The 11,137-nt window shown below is 40.5% G+C and overlaps 1 pseudogene; it reads right to left on the bottom strand.

The window, feature by feature from the left end:
- Positions 1-864: 864 nt before the first annotated feature.
- Positions 865-1,613, bottom strand: LOC119540820 (annotated as a pseudogene).
- Between the last annotated feature and the right edge of the window lie 9,524 nt (positions 1,614-11,137).

Consider the following 11,137-nt stretch of genomic DNA (forward strand, 5'->3'; position numbering starts at 1 on the left):
CAAGCTTGAAAATGAATCTAAAACCAAACTCAATAATCTTAAAGCCAAAATCAATAATTTGATTGATGTTAAATCACAAAGTTAAGATTGTACAGATCTATTGGAGTTTCAACCTAATTTGAAAAAAAAGCAGCACTTAATCCAGACTTACACACTGACTGAACAGACTAATTCTGAAAATATAAACTACTTGTTGCAACCTACTTGTTGCAGGGAGTATAAATTTAAAGCTTTATTACAAGATACAAGTATAAATTTAGCCTACTTGACAAGCATTTACTGGACACCTATTTAACACAAGGCAAGGGGCAATGAGGACCTTTTTTTTCGTAAAGGCGGCCTTTCAAAAATTACTCTAATGTGGATTCTGCCTGCAAAAGCTCACAACCTGGTCACATAGACATGCCCCTGACCACAATCCCATTCTGTGTAGTAGACAAAGCATTTACTTAAACTTCTCCCTCAAACTACCATCATATGAACAACTAACTGCAGAAAGGAAAGGAAACTGAGGCATGGGTCCAGAGTTGGCTTAATAGCTCAGAAGAAAGCCACATTCATAGCAGATGGTAGAAACCTAGTGCCTGATTCTCATTGAATACCTTTGTATATACATGATATATCTTACATCTTTATAATACAGACCACATATATGTGTGTATACTGGGTAAAAATCTCTCTGATGACATACCTTTACTATGGAACGATGGTTCCTTATATTGAAATTAGAATTTCCAAATTAGGAACTGTTTTTTTTTTTTTTAATGTAAAAACCAGTAAAACATTTATTCATCTCACTATTTCAAGTCCATGCTCAGTTCATTCACAATATTCTTATTGACAATCAGTGAAATTCATTACACACTAAAAATAACACCATTTTTTATGTACAAATAAATTCATTTTCCTAGTAAAAGCTAATCTTCTTTTAACAAGATTTCCTACATATTCATAGTACATAATATCACAGAAAACCCATATTTGGCCTAAATGTCTCTGAATTGTTGCATTACAAGATCGTAGTTCACTGTGCCTGATAATTTGATTGCCCAAATGTCTTCCAGTGTTTGGATGTTACAAACAGTGTGTTCTATTGTCCATCTTCCTCTATAAAGAGTGTGCAAATTTGATGCCTTTAAACTATTTTGCAATTTTTTAGATACAGGAAAAATCTTTTCAGTACAATTATTGCTGGGAATTAAAACACTCCAAGACCTCTTCAAGTGCTGTTTTCCTTTTTCTGATTGTTTATTTATATTTTCAGAATTAGTCTGTTCAGTCAGTGTGTAAGATTGGATTAAGTGCTTCTTTTTTTTCAAATTAGATTGAAACTCCAATAGATCTGTACAATCTTAACTTTGTGATTTAACATCATGTTCTGAAACGGTTAAGAACCATTTCACATCTTTAGCTGCCTCTTCAGAAATCACAGGTAGTGATCTTTTAGGTTTGAGTGGAAGTTGGGATCCAACATGTGGAAACCAAGGAATAAATCTGGGTTGCAGATGAGTAGGAAAGCCCTGAATTGCTTTTTCAGCAATTTTTGGCAGTTTTGTGGGGTTGCTCTCATATAGTCAACAATGTAATATTACTTCTGTGGTCATTCTACAGTAATCCAGTTACTCTTAATGATGAGAAAATTTCTTAACTGAGTTCCTCAGACCTCAGTTATATGTTGTAGTATAGTCTAGTTCTAAATCCTTAGCAGTGTTGTCTTATATTTTTACAGATGAAGCTGAAGCCTACTAACTTCATCAGTGCCACATGAAGAGACATGAGACAACAAAAAAACACTTTTGATGCACGGTGTAAATCATCCTGGTTCACGGGGATCTCACCGAGTAGAGTCTGTACATCAGCTTCTATGGTTAAATTCTGTCTGGTGATTGCACAGGCACTGAACAGAAAGAGTGATGTACCAGATATCCATTCCATTCTAGCGGGCGGCTCTCAAATCTTTTGGCGCCAGAAGGTGCTCCTGTTTGGGAGGGATTCACTTCCATTTTGACCAGCATTAAGGACCCACTGCCTACAGGGGCTGAGAAGGTTCAGCCTGGCTGGGAAGAAAACAGGAAAGCGGATGTTGGGGAAGACCTAGCGTCAAACATTTCCAACAGCTTCTCTGCCAGTGATGCCTTAAATTCTCCTATATGTCCTTTAATGACCCAATGGCTTCTTTTCACCAAAGTCATTCCTTATCTTGTAGGTATCTCTATATAAAATACTTCATCTTCCAGCTACCTTCTCACATCGCAACTTAAACCACTTCCGGTAATAATACATACCCTGGTTCTGCTCTTAACTGGATATGTGGAGCCTCAGTTTCTTCATTAAGTGAGGGTAACTTCTTTATGCTGAGGAGTTGTGGGAATCAGGAGGAAAATAACTGAGATCAAGTGCACCTGGGTCAACTTGGCAGGTAGTTAGCCTCTGTGGACTGTTGGTCACATCTAAACCTGGGAGGCATACGGCCCTGGCTCTCAGGGAATACCTGAGCAGGACCCCTTGTACTGGCAGCAATATGGTTCAAAGGGAGGGCTGGGTATTTGACTTGAAGCTATATTTCCAGAGTGAGCACACAGTTTTTGTTTAGCTTATGGGATGGGCTTAGAGGTGAGTAGAGCTGATGATGATTACAGTGAGGGGTGAAAGCCCCCCAGGCCACCCCTTGGTGAGGCCACTAGACTTGAAGGAACCAAGCAAGATAAAGACATCTCTTAAACGGTAACAAAATATTCTTGGAATGTCTGTTTCTCTCAATCAGGTCTTCTTGAAGTCCTGACATCCCAACCTTGCTCCTTTGACAAAGCTCCATTAACCTCAGAAGAGGGCTTGAGGCAGCCAAGGCAACACTGGAGAGAGACTTCACGCCAAGGAGAATGCAACTTGGAACCAAGAGCCCTGCTATTTCTATCTCCTCAGAGATCATCAGTCTGGCTGCCAGGCATCTCTATCATGAGAAATTTGCAGAGCATGAGAGCCAGCAGGTCATGTGGGTCTGATGAATGCACGATCCCACTCCTGCCCCACCTCCCAACACAGCCCCAGCAACCTTCATTGTCAGCAACTTGAGTCATCACCAGCCTAAGAGAGAGATGTCCTGGAGCCTTAACAGGAAAGATCAGTTGATTTAAATAGCTGTGGCATCTGCAGCAACTTTCCTGGCCTAAGAAAGGAAACCAAAGCTAGGAGAGATGAGATGCCAATGGCTTTACCTGGTGCTCAGCAAACAAGGGAAGGGTGGCAAGTGGCTCCTGTTTGTGATGTACAGTCAAAAGTCCTGTGGCCTCTCAAAGTAGGTAGCCAGCCTCTTCAGGTGAACTCTACAGTTCTTCCTCTAGGAAGTCCTGTCACCTCTCCAGGCCCCCAAACAAGGTCAGGCCCCTTGGTCTTCAGGAATCTTTCCTTCAAGGGCTTCTCAGAGGCTCCCTTCCTTCTGACCTCTACAACAAGAGTTTGGGCCTTCACTGAGGATTACTGGAGAGGGTGTCAGAACTGTTCATTTTTAAAAGCAGTGGACACTTCAAAAGTTCAGTTGCCCAGTGGCTGTTGTTGAGCCAGGTGGATTACACTTCAAAGAAGAACATGTGCAGCTCATTCTGCAGTGCATGTCCAGCGTTCACTCAACTGAGCTTTCATTTCTACTTCTGAAAGCCAAGTCCAGATTCTCTCACATTCCAGGTCGAAACTCTCCAAAAGCTCCCAATTTAAATTTCTTCATTCACAAAAGGAATCTATTAGCAATAGCATTTTACTTCTTATTAATATTATCGTGCACAACACAGAAATTATCTAAGGAAATTTACTTAAATGTGCAAGAAGGAATCGTTTTCCATTTTCGAGTCTGGACTTCACATAGACTTATGTAACTTAGTTATGGCTGCATAACCAGATTTTAGGGGGAAATCCTTCATGTGATTGGCTTAAAGCATGTCTTTCATTTTGGGAAAACCACATTCCATTTCTATGTTTATTTTGTAATCTGTATCAGTGGTCATGGGCTCTTTAACTTCATTTATTTATTTAACAATGCTTCCAAAGGCTTGCTGCCTGTCAGGTACTAAGTGAGGCACTGAGAGCCATCAATTAATAAGACTGCCATGGTTCCTGCCCTTATCGCGCTCCATTCTCTCCTGCGAGTCCATATGAAACAGGGAAATTTGAGAGCTTATCCATAATCAGAGTTACTAGCAAAACAAATTATTGAGTGACGCTGAAAACTTTATTGGAGATCATTAAAGTTAGGACTGATGAACACTTGCCCTGCTTGGGTTATAATCACCGTTTTTAGAAAAACAGAGTGGAAAGTTCTTAGAACTTTTGACTTTCTGGCTTTTGTTCAATTTATGTATTGCATAAAATCTTGTTTGTGTTTCATACATAGTGATGACCCTGTTGACCAATATCTCCGTTTTTTCCAAAGTTGGGATGGATTTGCCATTCTCTGATCTGGTTTCTCTGATACTGAAGGCAAACATCGTCAGACATTTGATTCAGAATTCAGAAGAGATTGAGGTTAGAGACCACAGGGAGAAAAGGGGGGGGGGTGTCCTAATTCCCTGGTCCATGTGGGCTTCAGTTTTATGGGAATATATAAAATAATACAACCAGGAGGGCAAGAATCTAGATCAGCATCCGGGGAGGCAGAGAGGATAACAAGGAAAGATTTTGGTATCACACTGGCCACTTCTAAGTGATTTTGGGCAAAATCTGAAGTCTGTGATTCTCAGTTATCTCATCTGTGGAATATGGTTAATAGTATCTGTTACATAATTTTGTTGTGAGAATTACAATGAGATAATTTATATGAAGTGATATATGTTTTGTGTGTACAGGGCTTAGCACACACAGAAATATCTTGAGATGGCTTCTGTGTGTCATGTTACCTAGGGTGGGTGTGTTATAATTTACTCCAATCTCTCACATTGTTATCACTGTTCATAATGGCCTAATCAGTTGATGTATTAGTTAGGATAGGCTAGGTTATACAGCAGTAACAAGCAACCCCTAAATCTCAGCGGCTTTCAAAGAAACAAAGGCTTATTTTCAGCTTAAGCAAAGACCACTGCAGGCCTGTGTGACTCTTCAGGGAACCTCTCCTCCTTAGGTGCTCAGCAAGACAAGGTCGTGCCTACACACAAGGAGCTAAAGAAATGTGATCCCCTAAGTTCCCAGAAAGAGAACTAGAAATGCTGGTGACCAGCACTGATGCCTACCAGTCTACTACCATGGGTGATCTCTAATCAAGGGAGATGCTAAAAGTTATCAGTGAAGTATTATTATTCTAAAATCCGCAAAGTACACAAAAGCTTTGGTGGCCACTCAAAATGATTTCTGAAAATGAGACTCTGTTTTAAAACAAGGCTGTTTCTTTACTTTTACATTACAATCAGCAGGCTTTGTACTCCCTATTTTTTCATCTCTCTTGCACTTCTGTGTCTTAGGGAAGTATCTATGAACAGTACCAAGCATATAGTAAGTGCTTACAAGTCATTCATTGATTAACACCATCTTAAAGAAACCACATTTGTAAAGGCAATGAATTGATATATTATGTCTCATTTCCAAAGTCACAAGGCAGTGAGGGAGCCAGAAAGAGACTTTTATGCTTATTGCCATTAGCCACAAGAGTACATTTATTACTTCCTTGAGAAAAGTTGGCCCCAGATGAGTTATTCATTATTTGTTGGCAGTTCCAAAGGTGATTACCGCTTTTAGCCTTGGACTACGGTCATGCACAGAATGTTAGGAACAATAATGGTGCAAAACAGTGTCAGATACAATTAAGGAAAATATCCTGACTTCTAGGTCATTTCACATAGTGTCTGCCCAAAGACAGAAAGCACAAAACTCCTTCTCATCCTTCACAACTCAGCTGAGATGTCACCTCCTCTGTCAAGTCAGTGCAAATCTCCAATCAGAATTAGTCATTTCTATAGATTTTTATATATACTCTACAGTGCTAGATGGCCAACTTTATATTTAATAGCATATCCATCTCCTCCACCAGACTTTGAGCTCCAGGATGACACAGATCTGTTATCAATCACAAGTTTTACCTCCAGTACCTAACAGAGGGACTTCTTAGAAAGTAGAAGGGCAAAATAAATATTTGCTGAATTGAATGGGAGCCCTGCATTCACTTTAAAAACCAAAACTGGAGCACTTGTCTCCCCACTCACCAGGTTCTTAAACTACCAACCAACATCTAAATGCAAACAAGGAAGAAGAGGAAGGGTTTGTGCTTGTATTCTCAGTCCAAAGAACATACCATGCCAAAAGAGAGAATCTGATTTCATTTTAGAGCCAAGGTCTCAGGTCCAATTTAATCTGATCCCCAAATGACCAAGCTAATTAACTGTCAGCCCTGGCCTTTCTTTGCAGTAAACCTTGATCCCTCATAATTCGCCATGAAGTTAGTGGGAGTTGGCTGTTTTCAGGCATGAATAACATAGGTCTTGTTCAAACCTCTCCAGGCCTTATTTAGGCAAGGTGGGGATGGGGCTTCCTTCCGAAGAAGAGCAGGTGTAATGAGGATTAGGGCATGTGGTGGAAAGGGCTGTGCAGTGGGCAGGGAGCTGGTGGAATCCCAGGTGTGTGTGAGTTGGCAGTGGTACAAAGAGAGGAGAGCTGCAAACAGCTCAAAGTCCCTGGGCTGTGCAGCTGCTTGTTTGGCACTTGCCTAGGACCCACCTGTAGTGTTGATGGGTGCAATCCAGTCCCAATAGCAAGGAAACCTGAAAGCTGGGTAAACTGCAGCGGTACTGCCCCATCCAGGCAGAAGGCTGGAGGAAGCGAGTTCGTCCGCTGACTCTCAGTAAATGAGCTCTCTTGAACCTTGTAATCTCCCGGTACTTAATACAGGACAGGGCTTGCTTTTCTTTTCAAAAGGCTGCCCTTGGACGGTTAAGAAAGAGGCACTTAGTTTCTTTCCATTTAGGGACCTATTTTCAAGTATAACTAGGAAGAAAACAAAAAACCTCCCTGAGCTGGGAGCACAAGTCAACAGGCAGAGATACTCAGGGAAAAAAAAACAGGCTCAAGGCTGAGAGGCAAAAATAAATGATGATCCCGTCTGAGCTGCCGGGAGCGCATGTAAACAACTCATCATAACAAGCCCTTCTTAATCTGTTTCAGTCCTGCTGCTAGTTGCTGCTGTGGTTTTTGCAGAAGAGAGTACATTCTCAGTGCTGAGGCTAGTATTTCAGATTTGGTTACTGTGAATTATGGAACTTCTGTTGTTCTCTGAGGACAAAAGGGAACTTCTGGCCACAGATCTGGATGACTGCTATTCACATGAGGCGAAATAGTAAACTCCCTGGAGTGTACGTGTTTGTAGGGCCATGGGCTCTTCTCCCCACATTAAAGCCAGCCTCCAGAAAGATTAGGAAGGAGATTAAGTCCTTTCTTGACCACTTAGGGCTTTATATTGAGCTCTCCCATCTCTGTTTTAAGCACAACTAGCAGAACCTGCTGATTTGCCTACACACAATATCAATCCCTCCAATCCTCCCACTAACAGAAACCTAGCTGGCAATGGCACAGCTAAAACATACTTTTCCAGACTCTGCTGCACCTGGGCATGGCCATGTGACATTTATCGTCAAGGACACAAGGAGAGGATTATCTGGCAAGGTGTTTGCTTTCTTGATATAGGTACTACCCATTCTGGATCCCCCTTTTTTCCTACCTGGAATGCAGAGGTGACATCTAGAGTCCATCTTGCCCTTACAAGATGGAAAGAAGAAAGCCTTACACTAAAGATAATCAAAGCAGGAGGCTAAGTGCCTGGGTCCTTGATTACACTGCTGGGCTGTAATACCAGCTCTGGCCTGCCCAGCCCCGGCCCTCCTGCTGTAGGGGGTAACTGTGGTTCACAAACTCAGGCCGGCATTGGAATCACCTGAAAAACAGATTTCTGGGGCCCTCCTCTAGAATGTCTGATTGAGCAGGTCTGGGGTGGGAGCCTGAATCCTCACCTAAGGAGTTCCCAGGTGACGCTGCTGCTGCCGGTCCAAGACCACACTTTGAAAGCCACCGAAATGATAGAACTGCCATCTGTTGAAGCCACTGCTAGTTGGGTTTTCACATACTCATAGCTAAATACTGAACCAACTGACACGTTGCCCTCTAAATCCTCAACAGCTACCCAACTCACCTAATCCTTTACCACTCCTCTAGTAAGGGGCCAAAAAACTCATTTCATACCAAGGCATAAATGACCAATGAGGCTTACAATCTATTTGGATTCTGATCAGAGAGGAACCATTAAGTCAAAGGAAAGAATCTTTTAGACTTTGAAATTGAATGGAGGAGATGTTTAAGAAGCAGGAGAGCTTACCTGGGACCTCTGGAATCATACCAGATACACAGTTATCTTTTTTTACTTACAAGTGGATTTTCCCTGGGATGCCTTTTCCCTCTTCCTAGAGGCCATTAGCCTAAGGCAGTAAAACACACTTGTTTGGGGACCTGGAGCAAATTCTTTCCCCTCTCTGAACCTCAGGTTTCTCATCTTCGACACTGAAATGATAGTACTTACCTCACAGGCTTGCTGTAAAGCACAGTGATGTTGGGGAGTTGGAGGCAACCTGAGCGTCCATCCCGGGAGAGTGGACAAGTCAGACATGTGGGTGGAATCAGTCTTATGTAGCAGTCAGAAGCAGTGGAATGGACGCACAAGCAGCATCTTTAAAAACACAGAGCCTAGTGAAAAAGACATATAATGCAATCATTTTATGAATTAAAAATTAAAAATATATACACACCAAATAATATCCATTATACATAAGATAAACAAGGATATATATTAAATGGATTAGAATCATTATCCATGAGGGATGGCGCCCTTGGGAGTGGGAGCCTAGGATATGGTCTAAAAAGTTTTTGTTTTAAAGGATAAATATGCATCTATCAGATTGACAAAAATCAAAATGTCTGACAGTCCCAACGTTTAACAACTTTGAGAAAAAGAAGCTCTCAAATACTGTTGATAGGAGTGTAAGTTGGTGTAAGCCCATGGTACAGATGAGTTGTTTCCAGCTTCCATCTCATCTTTTTCTACAAAGTTGCACCCTGATCCCCTCACCTCCTTTTTTTTAGGGGGGTGAGGGACAGGACGACACTGAGTGGTTTATTCATTCTACAAAAGTTTATATTTATGTTTATTAAATATTAAATTTATATTTATTAAATACGTGCCAGTCTGTATCTTGGATGCTGGGGATACAGAGCTGAACAAAACAGCCACCATCCTCCTGAGCGTCTCACTGCTGGCGGGAGAGGCAATTAAACAGAAAAGCACTTTTACAGAGGTAAACATATACATGTATACTGACATATACACATACATTATAAATAAATACATGTAGATCTATTTTCACAGATTCTAATATAAATCTATATTTGTGAAGATTTTTTTGTGTGCCACCAGAGGTAGGAGTCCTCATGTATTCCTTAATAGATTTTAACTAAATACAAAGACTTGTGTGCTATAGAAGGAACTGAAATATTGGTATATTTATATGCTTCCATTTATACAAAGTTCAAGAAGAAGCAAAATAATCTATGGTGATAGAAATAAGAATGGGGGTTGTCTTTGGCAGGATTTTGACTAGGAAGAAGGTGGAACGAAAATTCTTTGGTGTTAGAAGATTCTCTATATCTTGATGAAGGTGTTTCCTTCATCACAAAACTTGATATTCATGTTTGCTGTGTGTAAGTTACATCTCAATAAAAAATTTAAAAGATAAAGTAGACATGCTCCTGCCCTCGTAACTGATACTTCAACTTGGCACATGGCCACTCAGAATTAAACTCTCCAGGTCCCAGCCTCCTTTGATGCTAGGTATGACCATATGAAGAACTTCTGGCCAAGGGGATGAAATTGGAAGCATCATATGACATTTCTGGGGAATGTCCTTAAATGAAGGGATTTCAATAAATGGGAATAAAAGAGGATGGCAGAGAGAGATGTAGTGATTTGCAACGTCTAAAATGTTCCATTTAGCTGACTCAGCCTACAACTGAGCAGCAAGTAATGCTAAATGCTCATGCTATCCTTGAAGGAAGAGGAAAAGGTCCCTGGCATACACAAAACGATCAGACATTGTATAACTTGGCATTCCATTGCCATACGCTACGAGGAGGAAACTGCTAGAAGAGGGCAGCCATCAGCAAATTTCAAGTAGAGAGATCCACAGCTTTAGCCCAGTGGGAAAAGAAATTTTAATAATTACTTTCTCAATCTCTGCTTCAGCCTGGAGAAACATTAACAAAAATAGTTCTCCCTGTTTAACTGTGTGCTATTCAACACATGCATAAATATATAACTGAGGGTTTGTTTTTGATAATTGGGTGATGCCTTAAAGAAAAAGATTATGAATCAAATTTGTTAATGTTTCTCTTTCCTAAAAAAAGAAGATATTATGGTTCTTAGTCAGCTGACTTGTTTCAATAGCAGTTTGTCTACCACCAAAAACCATAGCCCCACATCTGTTCCTCATAAAAATCTATAATCAGCAATGCCCATTGCCTTTCAAAACTTATTTTCTTCATCCACAAACTATGCACAGACCTGGCCAAAGCTTGTTTCTGTTGTCACCAAGACATAATGGCATTGCATTTATTCCAGGATTAATAAATCAGCAAGGATTCCAAGTAGAATCAGCATCCACCACTTAGGCTATTGAAAATTTGAGCCTTAATTACAAACTGACATTTTCAGTTATTAAAATGCTGAAGTGTGCAGTTTTTTTTGTTTGTTTTTTAAGTTTATAACACTCAAACCTTTGTGATCCTTTGTTTCAGGTCACAAGGCTGAAAGACATTTGATAATAAAAACAGCTTTTTTTTCAGTAAAAACAGATTCTTGAAAAAGCAACTTTAAAACACCCTTTCCACAAAAAACATATTTATTTATAAAAATTATGGACTTTGCATGTAAATTTGTGGTGTCTGATGCTAATGGAAAAATAATTTAATAGGTACTTAGCATATCTCCTTTATTCTCTTGGATTAATTCTTCCTCTTCACTGGATTCCCAAGGTCGACATGCCAAAATAACCCAGATTTCCTTAAATGTGATGCCCCTACAAGACGTCATGTAACCCAGTATAAAGGCAGGTGGGCTCCATGT

The sequence above is a fragment of the Choloepus didactylus genome, chromosome 7 (assembly GCF_015220235.1).
Source record: "Choloepus didactylus isolate mChoDid1 chromosome 7, mChoDid1.pri, whole genome shotgun sequence".
In the NCBI taxonomy this organism is placed as follows: Eukaryota; Metazoa; Chordata; class Mammalia; order Pilosa; family Megalonychidae; genus Choloepus; species Choloepus didactylus.